Source organism: Dermacentor variabilis, chromosome 8 (assembly GCF_050947875.1).
Source record: "Dermacentor variabilis isolate Ectoservices chromosome 8, ASM5094787v1, whole genome shotgun sequence".
In the NCBI taxonomy this organism is placed as follows: Eukaryota; Metazoa; Arthropoda; class Arachnida; order Ixodida; family Ixodidae; genus Dermacentor; species Dermacentor variabilis.
The window spans coordinates 85,027,648-85,046,161 of NC_134575.1; the positions used below are offsets into that span (position 1 = coordinate 85,027,648).

At 43.1% G+C, this 18,514-nt stretch overlaps 1 long non-coding RNA gene across 1 annotated transcript; it reads right to left on the reverse strand.

Moving 5' to 3' along the window:
- Positions 1 to 7,770: 7,770 nt before the first annotated feature.
- Positions 7,771 to 16,846, reverse strand: LOC142591154 (uncharacterized). Its single transcript, XR_012830362.1, has 3 exons — positions 16,678 to 16,846; positions 16,063 to 16,181; positions 7,771 to 8,001 (listed from the first exon to the last, which is right to left on the reverse strand). It is a non-coding gene; the product is annotated as an uncharacterized LOC142591154 (long non-coding RNA).
- Positions 16,847 to 18,514: the final 1,668 nt, after the last annotated feature.

The window sequence follows — 18,514 nt, forward strand, 5'->3', positions numbered from 1 at the left end:
GAACACACCTGTGGGCAAAGGGTCGGACGTCGAGAGAGAACCGAGCGTGTTGTAACTGGCGCAGGACGTGTCTTTGGGAACATCCGTAATTTGTATGGCGTCGATCACTTCCACGTGGCCAAGACATTCCCCTTGAAGCAGCATCACAGGGTATGAGAAGGGGTTATAGACAAAATAGCTGTGGAGCCCTGTTTGACGTTCACAGTCGCAAAAGGCAGCCGCAGACGTTTTCGAGTGTAAAAGCGGCCTGATGGAGAAAGTAGTGCGATGGCGTCAGAGAGGCTGCTGCAATGCATTGATACAATCACTGACGAGTTGGGAGGAACGTTGGTGTCGTGCCTGACGAGTAGTTTGTTTCCAAAAGAAGCATTATCGGCAAGCGTCATATCTGAGATGGGCGACAGTTCGAGTTCGGCCCGTGCACAATGAATGACGGCATCGTGGCGGGCGAGAAAGTCCCACCCCAGGATAACTTCGTGGGAGCACGAGGAAATCACAATAAATTCGACGGCGTATACAACGTCCTCGATGAGAACACGAGCGGTGCACGCCGCAATCGGGTGAATACGCTGAGCGCCTGCTGTGCGGAGGGCGAATCCAGCAATGGGCGTCGTAACCTTTCGAATGAACCGACAAAGCTTTGCGTCCATAACTGATACAGCGGCTCCGGTATCCACGAGGGCATATGTGCGCACACCGTCAACTAACACGTCTATCAGATTGGTCGGGCTACGTTGAGGACTTCCGCGTTTCGACGCCGTCGCAGCCCTTGCCTCATGGACTGCGACAATTAGTTTTCCTCATCCCGAGCTTCGGGACGAGGCCGCATCGGTGATGGGGAGCGTCGGCGTGGAGAAGTGGAGCGGCGGATGTTGGCGGACCGGCGGAATGGTGGTGACGCAGCCTGAGGTTCGTCGTCGTAATAAGGGCGCAGAGAACCCGCCATAGAACTTGGCCCGTAAGGTGTAGCACTAGGTGACTGCACGCGACTGCAGTAGCGTGCGACGTGGCCTGTATAGCCGCACGCAAAACATATTGGTCGATTGTCCGCTGTACGCCACCGAGTCGTTGCGGCAGGTCCCTTCCATGTGGAAGGGCGCGTTGGACGTGGCGTCTGGTGAAGAGATTGCATAGCAGGGTGTTGTCGGGGCATAGCGAGGACTTCGGCGTACGTGAGAGGTCCCCGTTGAGGGAGTTGCTGAGGCTGGGTGACGACTTCCGCGTAGCTGAGTGGCACAGCCGTCGGGATCTGTTGGGGCCTGGCCATGACTTCGGCGTAGCTGTGAGGCGCAGCCGCAGGAACAAGCTGGTGGTGCTCAGGCAAAACCTCGTGCAGTTCTTGCGCTATGACGCGGCGAAGCGGAGGCGCAAAACTAGGCGTAGGCGCGTGTACCGACTGCGGCTGTGCAAAATCCATCAACGAGAGTTGCCGGGCGACTTCCTCGCGGACGAACGCCTTCATTTATGCGAGCAACGCTGCCTGGGTGGACATGGCAGCCAAAGCAGCGAGGTGTTCGTCACGCGGTAGAGATCGACGGGTCAGTGACCGCTGCCTGCGGAGTTCTTCATAGCTCTGGCACAGTGTGACAATTTCAGCCACAGAGCGTGGACTTTTGGCCAGCAACATGTTAAAGGCGTCGTCTTCTATGCCCTGCAGTACGTTTCGGATTCGATCAGACTCCGCCATGGTCGAATCGACTTTCCTGCATAGATCCAGGACATCTTCGATATAACTGGTGAATGTTTCGCCTGGCTGTTGAGGTCGTTCTCGCAAACGTTGCTCGGCACGCAGCTTGCGAACAGCAGGGCGACCAAATACATCGGCGAGGGAAGTCTTAAATTCCGACCATGTCTGGAACTCTGCTTGATGGTTGTTATACCACAGGCTTGCCACTCCAGCGAGGTAGAACAGAACATGGCTCAATTTGGCTGCTTCATCCCACTTGTTATGGTCGCCTACCCTGTCGTACGCCGTGAGCCATTCGTCCACGTCAGCGTCGACCGCTCCAGTGTAGATAGGAGGGTCGCGATGACGAGGCACCCCGGAACACGCAGTGGGTGCAGGAGGAGGCGTTTGCTGGGAGGCGTCTTGGGGCATGGTAGATGGTAGGGTACGGGACCGGAGTTCCAGGGTGATCGTCTGAGGTTACCCCGCACACTCCACCAATTCTAAAGGTGTTTATTTGGCAGATCTCGGGAGCAGCGCAACGTCGACTGGCAGGGCAGTCCCAGCTTCCAAGCACGAGAGCCGTTGCTGAGCAGGAGCGCTCGACCCACTAGCGTTTAGAGCCAGTAGCGCTGAACCCACTAGCGTCTCTTCTACAATCTCTTCGCTGCAAAATAAATAAATAAATAAATAAATAAATAAATAAATAAATAAATACGAAGTCGGTTCCAGTAATATATGATATAAGATTAGAAAAAAGCAAATAAATTTCTCTCTGCATATTTTTCTCAGTGAATATGATACTTCCCTATGTACTCTTGAAGTGAAAATATGTGTGGCTCAAATGCCAGCATTGTAATAAATTAGAATTTATGAAAAGCATCATTTCTTGGAGAGAATCGAAAGTTATATGACATTGCGATTTGAAAGTGTGCTTATGTTTACAGGCAACCGAAATTCTTGCGGCAGCTGCAGGTATTAAAAAACTTTATTGAATAACTAACGAGGTTTAATAATTCTTTTAAACAGCCTCGGAAAAGAACAGCAGTTTACGATAGGTAGCGAAGCACTAGAAGTGGTAAGGCAACCCATCTACTTAGGACAGGTAGTAGCTGCGGATCCGGATTATGAGACTGAAATAATCAGAAGAATAAGAATGGGCTGGGGTGCGTTTGGCAGGCATTCTCAGATCATGAACAGCAGGTTGCCGTTATGTCTCAAGAGAAAAGTGTATAACAGCTGTGTCGTACCAGTAGTCACGTACGGGGAAGAAACCTGGAGGCTTGCGAAAAGGGTTCTACTTAAATTCAGGACTACGCAACGAGCTATGGAAAGAAGAATGATAGGTGTAATGTTAAGGGATAAGAAAACAGCAGATTGGGTGAGGGAACCAACGCGAGTTAATGACATCTTAGTTGAAATCAAGAAAAATAAATGGGCATGGGCAGGACATGTAATGAGGAGGGAAGATAACCGATGGTCATTAAGGGTTACGCGCTGGATTCCGAGGGAAGGGAAGCGTAGCAGGGGGCGGCAGAAAGTTAGATGGGGGGATGAGATTAAGAAGTTTGCAGAGACAACATGGCCTCAATTAGTACCTGGCCGGGGTAGTTGGAGAAGTATGGGAGAGGCCTTTGCCCTGCAGTGGGTGTGACCAGGCTGATGATGATGAACGATTCTGTTGTCTCTGTATTTCGTTTTTGTTTCGTAGCACTTTCCTCTTTTTTCTGATCGTGCTTCTTTTTTTCTCTAGAAGATACACCTTGCCACCGACTATAGTTTTGTGGCCATTCAAACCACAAACGTTGCACTCTAGTTACTCACTACAATGCTATTCTTAACTGAATTCTTATGCTGGCCATGCATGTGAATTCAGTTAACTTGAATTCAGTGCTAACTTAAATCATTTCAGTTTCTCGGTGGATGAAAATTTCGATGAAAGGTGCTATACTTTATAATCTAGACATGCAAATTTTCAATAAGTTCTGTGATTCTCATGTTCAGAGTAGGGTTTGTTCAACCTAATTGTCCTATAGTCAACTCCGTCGGCAGTGAGTCATCGCTCTGTCTGCGTCAACTCTCTCAAATCACAGAAAGGCTAAAGAGTATTATAACCTCGGCTATATTCAAATGACCTGAACATTTAGATCAAATGGAATTGATATCTGTGGGTTAATGTAGCTTAGCTACGCCGTGAATATGAGGTATGCCGGAGTGAGTGACCTTATATTGTTTACTACCTGCAGTTCTCTGAGGCGTAGCTATTGCTATTTGCAGGAGCGATTTCGCCTTTCGCCCTTATGAAAGTGCGGAGCGCTCACTGAGCTACTGAAGAACGCATCTTTGACTTGTCTCTCATTGTAGCTGAGTAGGAAAATTGATGGAATAATCACATTTTCTTCGGAGTGCGCGTCCCGCAAAGTTTTGACTACGGCAGTGGAACCTAGACCAGCCGCTAAGGCTCGCGTATATGTGATACTAGTGAACATCAGTCACGTCACGCCTTCAATGTCCTAAGAAATGATTCTCGCAACGAAAATTTAGAGCATAATCTAAACGAAATGAAGCTTTGTTGCACGCGTAGAACCTTGCGCGCGAAGCGGCACGGCACGAAGTTATCACATTTTTAACTGAAGAAACCGATAATAAAGTGCCAATAATATATGTACAGTGCGAATACTGAAAAAGCCAGACGTCACAGAGGTTTTACAGCAGAAGATACACGAGAAAAAGTCCAAAATTTCTGAAAAAAAGGCCGGATTTTTTTTTACATTGGTCAAAGTTCCAGCAATGAAAGTCGATTGAAGCGATTAAAATGTTTACTTAATTTTTGTGTTAAAGAAGGCCATGTAAAAGAACTACGGAAGCTATTGTAATAGTAAAGTAAGGTTAGGTTGAGCGAAGACTCAGCTTTCAATTCATGCTAAGAATTTTATTGATGGCTCTGTCAATTCTGCGCCTTTAGCCTTGCATTGTCCGCGGAAGCAATTTTTTAACTAAAGTCGTGCAAGTTTACGTTGCAGCTTGATAAATCCAAGTATATCATTGCTGAATAGTCAGTAGCAGTGACTGAATGGTTTATACACGCACATATCGTGCGACGTCATGCTGAGAGCTGTTCACTACAGCGATGCGCCATCTTTTGTTTCTTTTCAGTAACCTATAACTTATTACCGATGACCCCCAACCACTGGACAGGAGCCAGGAGCGAAAGCTTAGGTTTGAATCTTCTTTTCCATTGTTGCTCATGAAATAATATATTTTGGCTTTCCGTTTCCAAAGGTATTTCGCTGCTCATTTGCCAGGTCTTGGCTTTATTAGCATTGTGTGATTCCACTGATAACATAAGTGGAAGCTGACGCAGGTTATTGTGCTAATTGAATAAAACGGTTTCGTGCATTGATGGTTGTATTGCACCGTAAACGCACAGCTTTGGATGGTCGTAGTGATCGAACCCTCCTTACAGAGGCCTCTCTGATAGCTGCTCATTACCTAAATAACAAACGTAAGTTTTATGGGCAGGGAGGGTGGAATGCAGCGAAGGCAAGTAAGACAGTAAGCCCATCTAGCTGTTGTGCTGAATGAGGAATAGTTAGAAACCAGCCGTTCATAAGATTAAGGTCACTGAATACGAGAAAACCTGTACATATGTGGCACTCTTCAAACAACCCCATTCACGTCGGCGTAGATCACATTAGATACAGGACTGGGCAGGTAGCGTTGCTCAAAGACCACTCTTTGACGCCGACTTGGAGCACGGCATATGGGCCACTCAGTCTGGGCTGATCTTCGTTGACGCTCTCTAATTCGAACTTGACTCAGTACGTATGCGCTTTTAGGGGTTTACCCATCTTTAATGAAAATCGATGACGCCTTCCACTTCGCTAACTTGGCATGTGCCAGAGGGAATGGGCGACACTACAGCGACGAGAAAGATCCATTAAGTTTCTCTGATGTTCAGCGGGATCAAACCAATTTCGAAATGGGTCCTCAAGGACAGTAACCCAACGCTGTGCCATGCTGTGCCACAAATACACCTATGTGCCCCTTTTCCATGACCGTCTTTCACGTCAAAGCGTCAGTGAGCTTCACGAGGAATGCACTGGGGATGTGGCGCTTTTCAACGAACCTCTCACTGATAACTGGATGCCTGCCTAACGAGGGAGCAGTTCTCAGCGTTCGCAGGCACCAGCGTACCATGCTTATCGTCTCGGAGACTATACGCCACGCGTCGTGCAGCACCACTAGATGTCCCATCGTGTCAAGAAAGAAACGGGGCAGAGAGGAGCCTCGTTGTACATGGCGCGTTTCTAAGCTAGCTAACTAGCTAATAATTAGCGGCCGAATTGGGCAATCCACTGGATGACTCGCACAGAATACCCCCCTATGTTTTCATCTACTCAGTGAACTTAGTGAAACTAACGGCTGGTTGCTAACCTTTTTATTTTTTTTGCTTCTCACAAGAGCCAGATGCCCTTACTTTCTTACTTGCCAACGCCGCATTTCACCCTACCGGCCTATAATACCTAAGTTTCTGGTTAATGTAATGAGCAACTATTATATATTCCTCTACAAGCAGGGCTCGGTCAGCACGACCGGCCAAAGCTGTGCCTTTACGGTGCATTACATCCACGAAAACACGAAACATCTTTTTTTTCACGTAGCACCAAGACCCGCGTCAGCTGCCGCTTAAGTTGTCGATGGAATCAAACATTAGTATTAAAGCGAAGACCTAACAATGAGCAGTGAAATAGCAGGTTTCAGAACTGCAACGCAAAATATATTTTTTCATGAGCAACACTGAAAAAAAGATTTATACGTAAGCGTCAGTTTCTGGTTCCTGCCCTCTGGTTGGATGACAGCGGTACTAAGTTTTATGTGACTAAAAACAAAAAGAGGATGGATTGCTGTAGCGAACAGCTGTCAGCATGACGTTTCGTGATATGCGCGTCTACAAATCATTTAGACACTGGTGCCGACTATTCGACAATGATAAGTTTGGATTTATCGAGCTGTCACTTAAGGTAACATGACTGTACTTGAAAAATTGCTTTCGGAAGCAGTGTTACTAGAAGACTGTAGAATCGACAGAAGCATCAACTGAAGGCCTGAGTCTTCCCGCTTCATGCGTAGCCCCGGCTATTACTCTAGCTTATCCAGTTTTAATGGAGAGACAGTTTATCTAAAAAATATGTAAGCACTTTATTCGTTATTGTAGACTTTCATTGCTAGATCTTCGTCCACTGTTGGAAGAAAGCTCTGGTTTTTCATTTCAAAATTTAAAGTTTTTTTTCTTAAGTGGCTTGTCATGTAGACCTTTTCTGTCACCTGCCGTTCTCTCTGTTCGTGCTGTACTTTTATTAGTCCGCTTTATTATCAGCTCGTTCTATTACAAACATGATAAGTTTTCGCCGAGGTCTCATGGCACGCTAAGTGTTACGTTTGCTACAAAGCTTGACATGGCCAAATGCTGCGGACATTATCATCTAATTGTGCATTGCGACAACTATTGCTTAACCCAATGAACGCGCGACGAGAGTGGCGTTCTGCAACATCAAATGTACGCGAGTGTTCGCCACTGCTCCAGAACAAATTGATGACGTCAAATGTTTGCGGTACGTGGACTCCGTAGAAAATGTGAATATCCGATCAGTTTGCCTATGCAGCTGCAATGAGACAGAAGATCAAGATGTCCTACGCAGAAGCCTGGGGCTTGCCGCCGCATTTCGATAAGGGCGAAAGGTGAAATCGCTCCTGCAAATAGCAATCGGTGCGCGTCAGAGAATTCGAGGTGGTAACTAATCCAATGTCTCTCACTCCGGCGTACCTCCTATTCAGACCGTAGCTAAGGCATGTTCAACTACTAATATCAATCTTGTTTACACAGAAAGTTCCTTCCGTTTGCATATAGCCAATGTTATCACACTATTTAGTCTATGTGATTTGAAAGAGTTGACGCAGATTGAATGTTGACGCACTCCCGACGGAAAGGAATACGGCGACTAGGTTCACCAAATGCCACTTGTTCTGTTCTATCTTAACTTTCACTTGTACTTTGAACATAAGTAAGAAACAAAGCACTCTTTTAAAGCATTTATTCATACTTGAATTTTATGTAGCCGTTTCATTCGTTTGTACAGATTATGAAGTGTATCTCCTTAATTATGTATTCTTATTCACCAAGACACTGAGGGTACATATGATAGAAGAGACATGGTCTGCATATGATTTAAGTTCACGGTAGCAAATTTCTTTACTTTGTAATTCAACTGCCGGAATGCAACGGTTGCCATTTGAACGACCACGAAATTGTAGTCTTCCGCAACGTGTATCTTCTATAATAAGAAATAGATACGATCAGAAACACAAAGCAAGTGCTGGAAAACATATACGAAATATAGAGGCAGCAGAATTGTCCAGCTTGGCTGAAGCGCAACATTGTTTTCAGTAATGTTGTTTATTACAAGCAGCTGCAGCATGAACCTCAAATGCATGTGTGATGACTACCCTTTTAAATCGCGACTTGATATAACTGTAGACATTAGAACCTCTCCCGTTAATAATGATTTCTCTAAATTGCAATTTATTACAACGTGGGTAGGTAAGATACACACATTTTTGGGCAAGATAACATCACCTTCGATTTTTTTTCACATTTTGCTCTCGGTAGCCTTGAAATTTTTGTAAGGCTCCGAGATAAATTACAGAGCTGTTTTTTAATACGCTCTAAATGCTGCGGTATAGCTGTATAGATAATTCATAGTATATGTGATTATAAATCTACACACAGAGTTTCGCGAAAAATTAGGAATAATGTGCCTGTAGTTTTCAACAGCTATGAACATCTCATCTTTTCTTCACCGAGGATAACGAGCCTCTACTAGGGAGCTTATGTAATACATCAAAAGAAGGAACAAATGTTTAGATCACCAAAATCAATCTCATGCGAAGCATTTACCGGGCAGTTGGCTGCCTGCTGTTGTTAAAAGTTATATACCATAGATACAATGAACACATACAAACACGTTAATGTAAATCGAATAGCAGTATATTTGACGACAGCACCAAGATGATGATGACGGTAACGAGAATCGCAAGGCGAACATGGCATGGTTCTTATTGCCGCTGTTCAACAGAAATTTATATGACATGTCCATTGGGTTTTTTTCTTCATAGGTACGGAACGGGCGCAAGAAAAAAAAATGATTTGTGAAGTTATCTACAACTACGTGTTGTACAGTGTATTGTACCTAGGTCTACACCATCTGGTGTACAGTAAAACGACTATGGTCATTGCATAGAATGGCTAAGATAATTAGTAAATGGAAAATTACAACCAATTCTGATGCTCGACATAACATTAGGGATGGGACACCGGCAATGTAAAACCTGTCTGCATTCGTCTCTAGTTCAAGCAGTGGTCGATGTCTTTTTCAAGCATCACGCTGCAGAACCTGTGGCGCTATAGACGCAGTCACGGCACGTTTAAAAAGAGTAGACGAGAGGGTGGCAAACCTTGACGCATGAGGTCACATGAGCGCAGAAATGGCTCAATGGGACAGACAACTTAGTGCGGCTGGACCGCATTATCTCGCACGTGACGACAGTGATATGGTGAAGGACGTGCTATCGGTTCGTGTACTGTAAAAATGGCTTTTCAGAAAGCGCCACGTATCGGCATGTGGAACAGAAAGCGGCAGGGCAGCCGGAAGAAAGCAGTTGTCCTGGGGATGTCGCTAGTGCTGAGCCGAGGCAAAAAAGGCGCAGCTTCACTGATCGCTGGTGCAGCTTGGTGGTGGTACAGTCACTTCTGGTTCTCTTCGAATACGGTTGCATATTTCGGATGCATACTACGGGAAGGTCCCGAACGCAGCGAGCCCAGGTGAAGGTGTGGCTTCCCTAGTCACTGGTAGAGCTTGCTGGTCGTAAAGCTGTTTCCGGCTGTCTTGAAACAGGGATGCATATTAGGGACGCATTCTCGTACGTAGTGGCCATGCAAAGGTCTGACTTCCCTAATAATTAGTACAGGTTGCAGCGACAAAATTATCCAATGCTGAACTTGGGATTGGTTGTGTAGAAAAAAAATGTCAGATGCAGTGTGCAATAGTACCACTCAGGAAATATTCTACGCGAATTGCTCGCATTATCGGGGTAGTTAGCGGATACCATCATGCAAGAATGTTAGTAAGGGTAATGTTGAGGAGAACGATGAGTCTGTTGGTCTCGGAATGGGGCGATGCGGTGAACTTGAGCTGGGACAAGAAGCAGGCGCAGGATGTATGCTATGGATTTAGGAGAAAAGTTAACGCCTGATTTGGTCAGGAAGAAGCGCGGCACACCGCGTATCACAATTACGTCACGAATTAGAAAGTTCGTCAGAGCTGTGGCATATCCGGTCGAAATCGCTGATTTGATTGATTAGCACGTGTCACAGTCTACAGTGATCTTGGCAGTTACGGCAATCGCCATTTGTACTTCGCCCAAGCTGAATGGTGCCCCTGCACTTTGGGAAGAGCATGTATAGTGTATGTCGCTCTCACTCGAATAAAGTTGTCAGTGGGCCTCTTGCATTTTCTGTTTCCGATAATTCCGGACTATCCGAGGCGGCGCTTATAGAAATGCTTATACAGCGTCTCGGACAGTGGGCGACTGTAAGGGATGAATAATGAAGAAGCCGGGTAGCTGCTATGATTAGCGTCTGCGCGTCTTGTTGAGGAATATAACCTCACGCTACATTATGTTGTTCACACTTCGTGCGAAGTAGAAGTTTGATGTCCTTAATTTGATTTGATACTTTCTGCTCCTCCCAGCATAGTGCAGGATGTAGAAGTTAGAAGTGTTCGGTAGGGTAAAGTGAAGTGATGATAGGTTAGCGAGGCCTAAGATTAACCTCAATTTGAACAGAAAAAGAGCGAAATTGGTCAGAAATAAACAGGTCTACTTGGAGGCAGTGAGGGTGAAAGCAGGCAAATCTAGGCTGGCATTTGCAAACAAAGATGCAGCCTTAGAACAGAGAGATGATGATGATGACAAAGACGTAATGAATGAAACCGTAAGAAGGCTGGCTTCAGCGGCAGCAATTGAAGTGGGAGGCAAGGCACCAAGGCCACCGGTGGGCAAGCTCTCCCAAGTAACAAAGGACCTAATAAAGAAAGGACAAAGAATGAACGTGTCAAACTCAAGAGATCAGATAGAATTCGCGCAACCGTGAAAACTGATCAACAAAGTAAAAATAAGCGATATTGGAAATTATAACGTGAGAAAGACTGAAGAAGCCCTAAAAAATTGACGCAGTCTGAAATCGGTGAGCAGGAAACTTGTCACAGGACAAACCAACATGTATACATTGAAAGTTAAGCAGGGTAATATCATCATCAATCTGGAATGTAAAATATATTCAGTAGAAGAATTCTATACTGACCTGTACAGTACCCAGAGGATCAGGTGTATTCTTTTTGAAGCAATAACGGTATACAGAAACTCTTCCTATAACTAGAGATGAGGTCCGAAGCGCCTTAGAAGGCATGAAATGGGGAAAAGTAGCCGGAGAGGATGGAATAACATTCGAAATACTCAAAGATGGAGGAGAGATAATGCCAGGAAAACTGGCAGCTGTCTATACGAAGTGTCTATCGACTGCAAGTGTCCCAGTAAACTGGAAGAATGCAAACATTATACTAATCCACAAAAAGGGCGACGTAATATAACTCAAAAATTATACGCCCATTAGCTTACTCCAAGTATTTCATAAAATATTTACCAAAATAATCTCCATTAGAATGCGGGCAACATTGGACTTTGCCCAACGAAGGGAACAGGCTGGCTTCAGGAAAGAGTACTCTACAATGAACCACATCCCTGTCATAAATCAAGTTATCGAGACATCTGCAGAGATCACGAAGGCTGTCTTTATGGCTTTCAGAGATTATGAAAAGCTTTTGATTCAGTAGAAATACCAGCAGTCATTGAGGCATTGCGTAATCAATCGGTACAGATCGCTAACGTAAATACCGTGGGAAATACCTACACAGATTCCGCAGCCACATTAATTCTACACCGGAAAAGTAGTAAGATACCTATAAAGAAAGGGGTAAGACAAGCAGACACAATCTTTCCAATGCTATTCACTGCGTGTTTGGAAGAAGTGTTCAAGCTGTTAAACTGGAAAGGTTTAGGAGTAAAGATAAACGGTGAATACCTCAGCAACCTTCAGTTTGGCGATGAGATTGTGCTATGCAGCAACACTGTGGACGAGTTACAACAAATGTTTGAGGACCATAATAGGGAGAGTGTAAGAGTTGGGGTGAGGAATAATATGTAGTAGGCCAAGATAATGATAAATAACCTTTCAAGTCAACACGGGATCAAGATCGCAAGTCAGCCTCTAGAGTCTGTGATGGAGTACGTGTACCTGGGTCAACTAATCACAGGAAAATTTTACCTTGACAAAGAAATTCTCAGAGGAATAAAAATGGGTTGGATCACACATGGCTGACATAGTTAGATCCTGTCTGGGAGCTTTCCGTTAACACTAAAAAAGAAAGCATACAATCAGTGCATTTTACTGGTGCTTACATATGGCGCATAAACTTGGAGACTGACAGAGAAGCTTTGAAACAAATTAAGGATTGCGCAAAGAGCAATAGAACAAAGAATGTTCTGCATAACTTTAAGAGAGGGAAAGAGGGCGCTTTGGGATCAGAGATCAAATGGGTAGAGACAATATTGTAATAGATACTTAGAGAAAGAAATCGCGCTGGGCAGGTCATTTAATCTTCCAATCATAGTCGCGAAGGCAATGAAAAAGTACGGTCATGCCAGATCAACGCTAGGACACTAGAAATATTCCGGCATCATGTTATTCAAACCATGTTATTCAAAAGGATCCTAACTTGGCATATAACGTATTCATGTCGAAACTAATAAAATGTTATAATGATGCATTCCCGGTATCTGTAAGGTACGTAAAACGGCACGAAATTAGAGAACTCTGGATAACTAATATCCAACTTACGAAAAGAATAGCATGTACCATGAATTTGTAAAAACACGCGACAAAAATTTATTTATTGAGCTCAAAAAGTACAGAAACCAGCTAAATGTTGAATTAAGGTGTGCAAAATGCAGATATTATGAGAATCTATTTTGTAAAATAAATAATGATGCCAGGAAAATTTGGAACGAGGTTAGAAATCTTTCCAGTCGAATAAGGCAAAACCCCGTCCCTAGCATTCTAGCTAACCCTTGCGGCCTTGGCTACAGAGAGGTTGCAAATGAATTGAAAGTTACTTCGTTACTAGTTGTGGTTACGATGAGATATGTGTTGACGATGATCCCAGAATATCAATAAATGACCGCGATTTACCTAACTCTATAGTTTTGCATTCAATCATGTCGTGGGAATGAAGAATTATAATCAAGATAAAAAACAACTGTGCGGCAGGACATGATACCATCAAACCTATGCAAATAAAACACGTTGCTGATGTGATATCGCCCGCGCTCGCATACATTATCAACTTAACTTTCCCTACTGGCGTTTTTCCTGATCAAATGAAAACAGCTCGTGCTTGTCCGGTCTTTAGAGGTGACAATAACAATGAAATCGCAAATTATCGAGCAATACTCCTACTTCCGGTGCTGTCGAACGTGTTGGAAAGGGCTTTTAATATCCGAGTGCAAAAATTTTAATAAGTATATTATCTTAACAATAGGCCTACTTTGGCTTTAAAAAGGGCAAATCCACCGTGCTTGCGTTACTCGACATTAAAAGTGAGATGCTAAACAATTTTGAGGGAAAGCTTTACACGCTGGGACCGTTTGTAGATTTCAGTAAAGCATTCGATAACGTGTGTCATAGCCTTCTTCTACAAAAACCTAATGATTGCGGCGTCCGTGGTATTGCCAACAGGTTACTACAATATTACTTGACAGACCGTTACCAATATGCAGTTATTAATCAGGAGACATCCTCGCATGCTAAGGTAAACAAAGGTGTCCCACGAGGATCTCTACTCGGTCCACTGCTCATAATTTATGTAAATGACATGTGTCGCATTCTGGATTCCCCTAAAATAATTGTGTATGCCGATGACACTAACATGTTTTTTGCTGGTGCTTACGTTTCTAACCTTGAAGGTTGTGTAAATAAATATGTCGTGTTGGCTTAAAATCAAGAAGTTACGGCTAAACGCGAGTAAACCTAAATACATATTGTTTGCACCTCTCAATGAGCCACGGAAAATGAGCCTGAATGTTTCTTTTCAGGGCCAGACGCTTGAGCAACTTAAGGTTCAAAAATTTTTGGGCGCATGGCTCGAGGAAGACCTGTCATAGAATGGACATATATATAAAGTAGCATTAGAAATAAATAAAAGTGTTGGTTGTATGTAGAGAGTAAGTCGATCATTACCACTTTGGCTCAAGAAAGCGTTATATTATACACTCTTCTATTGTAGAGGCATATACTGCGTGTTGATCTTGGGCACAACGACAGCACAGAATTATACCACATTACTAAAATTACAAAAAAGGTACTACGAATATTTGAGGGATATTATAATCACCGGAAAACTCTCAACACGTGTCCGCTATTTTCAAAAGATCTCATATTACAAGCTAACCAAACCTATTATCTTAAGCTTTTTTTGCATATCCAAAATAAAAAACTGTACCCCACGTACAGTTTTTTTTCGATGTGTTCAATACTGCCTCCGTACACAAAGTACAACACCAAAAATTAGAACTGCCTATGGTCGGCAGCATATTCTGCACCAAATACCCAGTCTGCTTAATAAACTTGAAAACTTTCTTGACCCAAATAAACAAATTTCCGAAACTAGAAATAAACAAATTGTTCTAGAAAACTGCATTCAATATGTTAAGGTACTCTTTAAGTGTTGATTACAACTTCCATGTGTATTCACCTTTTAAATTGCTCAACGTTTACTGTGTGTTTTATTTCTGAGCGCACATTATTTCTTTTTGTTGCTGCTCATAGTATATGTATGTTCATTTGCTGGTTTTCCTTACCCTGTGATATTTCTTGTTTTTTTTGTTTTTTATATTTCTATAAAGAAAATTTAGATTGTGAAATGATTATCTTATGTTAAATATTGTATATTGTTGCTGTTTATCGACTTGTATTATCACTCTGTGCTGAACTGTATCTAGGAGCAAAAGCATCTGTCAGGCTGTGTAGCCTTTTGCTTTTGCTATGATTTCTGTTTATTTACAAAAGAAAAAACAATAAAAATGTGGTTGATTGCTGGAAATCAGGGGTACAATCAGGACTCGATAGCAACCGAAGGTGAGCAGGACGTTTCGCATTGGGCGTTCACGGGAAGACTACAAATGAAGCTGTGCAGGGCGATATGGGCTGGGCACGCTGTGAAGTGAGAGAAGTTCACAGTGAAATTTATTATAAAGAGCGACTGAGGTATATATGTAAGAAAGTAAATGAACTTCTCAAGTTTGCAGGTATTTGTAAAGGAGAAACATCATAATCAGCACCATACAAATAACAATACATCTATTGCCACATTTCGTGGGAACCCAATACTTTTTTTCTGTGCCCGACTTATGTCCTTTTTTGTATGTTTCACAGACGAGCGGTGTATAGTTTCTGAGAGCTTGTTCGAAGTGTTACCTCATTGAAATACTTTAGCCTCCAATGAGTGTTACACCATCCATGTCATCACTCTCGAGGGGTACCAATGGGCCATTTAGAGGTGGCTTTCTGGCCTATTGTTTTGGTATATATTTTACCGTGAGGGATTTTTATCGACAGGCATAATAAACATACCCTTAATTTGGCCACAAAATACTGTCAGTCCAGCGTCTATGCAGCCAACATATCTTTGAAGCAACACCACTTAAATGTCACAGAAGATTACAGCTGCACGCTACTTCCCTACGTTAGCGATTTGTGTACCAATTGTGAAAGAAAATACATTAGTTCGGTGTACCATACTTGATCCTGAGCACTAGAAAAAAAAAAAGAAAATATGTGTCGCCATAAAGAGGAGCTGAGAGGATTTAATTGGTAATAACGGCGCCACAACAGCTTAGAATATCTCCGGTCTTTAAGTCTGCATTGAAGGCCTCGGAACTGCCTAAGGTATGGCCTACCTAAGGCAAATTAAATTACTGTTGCACCATACATGACCGCGTAACACGTATCAGAAAAAAAAGAAGCTTGTTTGAAAGCCGAGTACAGGATTTGTTTTCGTGTCTAGCCAGTGTCATAAAAAGTTCGACAACCATGCTGGACTTCTTTTTTTCTTTTCATGATGCCAACACACTTTCCATTATTTCACCGCAATCGTCCGGATGATAAAACTTGCAGAAAACAAGAGAAAAAACATACAAACATCAGGAATAATGGAATAACGTACCCTTTACGTGTACCTGTATGTCCTTCCCCCTCATTCAAATATTTTTTCGTACAATTTCTGCTGTTTTGTTGGTATGTGAAAGTAGTACTAAGTTACCTTCGTAAACAGTGGCTTTTCTGCTGTGAAAGAAAGAATAGGTTCATTGTAAGTTCAGAAACTACCTCACCAGATCCTACTTCAAATGGTAAGGAAATTTGAAATTCTAGTAATGATTAACTACCATTACTAGCGAGTTCACAGTACGTGTCCTTAAGATACGAAAGTAAGTTCCAGTAAAATGTGATATGCCATTAGAAAAAAGCAAACAAATTTTTCTCTGCATATCTTTTGTACGAGTAATTATGATACTTCCCCATGTTCTCCTGAAGTAAAAATATGTGTAGCAGGAGTACAAACAATGCAATAAATTATAATTTATGGAAATACTAATTTGTAGGAGAGGTTGGAAAGTTATATGGCGTTGCAATTTCGAACTGCTTTTTTACAGGCAACCAAAAATCTTGCTGCAGCTCCTGCCATTAAAAAGCCTTATTGAATTATGAACGAGCTACAACAATTATGTTGTTTCTCTATTTCGTTTTGTTTCGTTGCAGTTTCCTTTTTTTGTGATCGTACTTTTTCTTTACTCTGGAAAATATACCATGCCAGCGACTGCGATTTTGTGCCCATTCAAACCACAAACGTTGCACTCTAGCTAATGCACCACAAAGCTATATTTAACTGAAATAATATTCTGGCAATGCGCCTGTTAAGTTAACTCATTACACTTTCTTTGTGCATGAAGATTTCGATGTAGGAAGCTGTACTTTATAATCCAGGCATGCGAACTTTGAGTAGGTTCAGTGATTCTTATGTTCAAGGTAGTATTTGTTGAACATAACTGCCCTATAGTTAACTCCATCGGCAGTGAGTCATCGTTCTGCCTGAGTCAACTCTCTGAAATCGCAGAGAGGCTAAATGGTTCAATAACCTTGGCTAGAATAAAATGACCTCAACATTTTGTTTAAACAGAATTGATATCAGTGGTTTAACATAGCTTAGCTACGCTGAGAATATGAGGTTTGCAGGAGTGCGAGACCCTGGACTCTTTATGACGTGCAGTTCTCTGACCCGCACCTATTGCTATTTGCAGGAGACATTTCCCCTTTCGCCCTTATCGAAACGCGGCTACGCGCTCTAAGCTGCTGCACAAGGTTTTTTTTGTTTGTCTCAAAGTGTATCTGCGTAAGCAATTGATGGAATAAACACATTTTCTTCGGAGTCTACGTCCCGCAAAGTTTTGACACCATCAGTTGGCCTTCGAGTAGCCGCTAAGGCTCACGTAGATGTAATACTGCAAGCCACCAGTCTAGTCACGTGTTCATTGTGCTAAGCAATGCTTTTCTCCAATCAAAATTAGACGATAATCTTCTCGAAATGAAGCTTTGTTGCATATGTAGCACCTTGGGCGCCAAGCGGCAGGGCGCGAAGTAATCACATTTTTAATTGAACGAACCGATAATAAAGTGCAAATAATAGAGGTACAGTAGAATGCAGAAAAAGGCAATTGTCATAGAGGTTCCACAGGAGAAGATACACGATAAAAATTCTAAAATTTTGAAAGGAAGAGGCCAGAAGCTTTTCGTACTTTGGTCAAAGTGCCAGGAATGAAAAGTAATGGATGCAATTAAAATTTTTACATATTTTTGGTTTAAACCAGTCCCTGTAAGAAAACTACGGAAGCTATTGTAATTGTCGAGATGCTTTATGCTGAGCGAAGACTCAGCTTTCGATTGATGCTTAGAAGAACCTAATTGGTGCCTCTGTCAATTCTACAGCCTTAGCCTAACACGGTTCCAGAAAGCAATTTTTGAAATACAGTTGTGCTACTTTCCGTGGCAGCTTGATGAATCCAAGCACATCATTGCTGAATAGTCGGTACAAGTGTCTCAGTGGTTTACGCACACATATATCGTGTGACGTCATGCTGACAGCTGCTTACTACAGCGATCTGCGTCTTCTTTTTCACTCACACAAAACTTAGTTCCGCTGCCTCCCAACTAGTGAGCTGGAACCAGACACGGAAGCCAAGGTTTAACGTTTTTCATTGGCGCCCATCAAATAATGTACTTTGGTTCTTGTTCCCAAAATGTAGTATTTTATTGCTCATTCCTTAGGGCTTCGCTCAATTAGGTAATAGAGTTTTATTCCATCCACAACATAACTGAAACCTGCCGTCCCGCTCCCGCAAGCCCACCGCCATTAGAAGCAAGTTCACGCTCTCCTGGGCCGACAAGGTTCGAGGGGGACGTGAGGGTCGAAGACGTGACGACTCGCCTCGCGATTCGCAACACGCACCCGAGCTCGAGGAGTTGCGACAAGTTAACGAGCAGTTGAGGAAAGAAAACGCGCAGGTTAAACAAGAAATGCACAGGATAGCTGCGGAGATGGCGGAGATTAGGAAGCTCGCGCT